General features: G+C 34.7%; 1 non-coding gene across 1 annotated transcript; it reads right to left on the bottom strand.

Moving 5' to 3' along the window:
* Positions 1–720: 720 nt before the first annotated feature.
* On the bottom strand, positions 721–827 carry LOC149516866 (small nucleolar RNA R71). Its single transcript, XR_016345419.1, has one exon. It is a non-coding gene; the product is annotated as a small nucleolar RNA R71 (small nucleolar RNA).
* Positions 828–1,373: the final 546 nt, after the last annotated feature.

Raw genomic sequence — 1,373 nt, 5'->3', positions numbered from 1 at the left:
CATAATCCTCATAGGAATGATACTTTATTTCATCATTTTATTACTTGATAGCAATTTTGCACTTTCAGGCTTAAAAAGCAACAATCAAGTTTTTGACACTATTATCGAGGATTATGTTAGTGCAAGAAGATCAATATCAATATTGACTGTTTCTACTTTGTAATTTAGACTCATTTAATTTTTTTCACTTTAATATGTTTTGATTTTTTTTTGTTTACATGTGCAGATCTCGAAGCATTTATCTAGCTTCACATGATAAAGAGATTGAAGGAACACTTAGGCGACTAAGACATGAGTAAGCAACTAAGATGTGACCAATCCAATCCCAATGGCGAATGTAGCAAATGAAGGTTATAGAACCTTTAGGGACTATGCCACCCTTAATCCTGAAAGCTTCTAACCATCCATTCAAAGGCTAGCGGTCCAAGCCAACAACTTTGAGATTAAGCCTTCTGTAATCTAAATGGTCCAAACTTCTATCCAATTTGGAGGACTATCAAATGATGATCCTTTTGTCTACCTTTGTAATTTTCCTAAATGTTGTGATACTTTTAAATACACTAGGGTTTCTAGTGATTCTAAAAGGCTAAGATTGTTTCCATTTTCTTTTAAGGATAAAGCAAAAAGCTAGCTATCTTCACTTTTCTTTGGATCCATTATAATATGGATAATCTAATCCAAAAGTTCCTCATTAAATTCTTTCCAACAACCAAGATGACAAAAATAAAGAACAAAATCACAACATTCTAACAATTCGATGGTGAAACACTATGTGATACTTAGGAAAGATACAAGAAGATTTTGTGCAAATGCCCGCCCCATGGCCTCTCATAATGGTTTTAAATCTAAATATTCTACATTGGGCTAGCACCACTAATAAACACAACCACAGATTCAGCTGCTGGTGGAGCCACCATGAGTAAGTTAGTGGAAGAGGCATATAAGTTGATTGAAGAAATGGCTAACAATAATTACCAATAGGGAACTGAAAGAAAGGTCAATAAAAAAGTTGCTAAGATATACAAGATTGACATATTCACCTCAACTACTTCCCAATTGGTTGGCCTAACCAAAAAGATAGATGCCTTAGGAAACCAGTTAACCATTGCCTTTATCCAAGCCATTCAAAGCCCATTCATCACTTGTGGTATTTGTGAATGCCCACATCCCTCACATAGGTGCCAATTTTTAGTAAAAACCATGCAATAAACCCAAGAAGCTAAACCATCTTATAACATTTATAGCAACATCTTATAACCCAACTTGAAAGAACCATCCTAATTTTTCTTAGAACCAAAACCATAACAACCACCAAAACACCAACCAACAATCCAATTTCCAACAACACCAGCCAACTCATAATCCACCATAAC

The sequence above is a fragment of the Durio zibethinus genome, chromosome 9 (genome assembly GCF_047325235.1).
Source record: "Durio zibethinus cultivar Kanyao isolate XHJ-2024 chromosome 9, ASM4732523v1, whole genome shotgun sequence".
Taxonomy (NCBI): Eukaryota; Viridiplantae; Streptophyta; class Magnoliopsida; order Malvales; family Malvaceae; genus Durio; species Durio zibethinus.
This window is presented reverse-complemented; position numbering and strand designations above follow the sequence as displayed.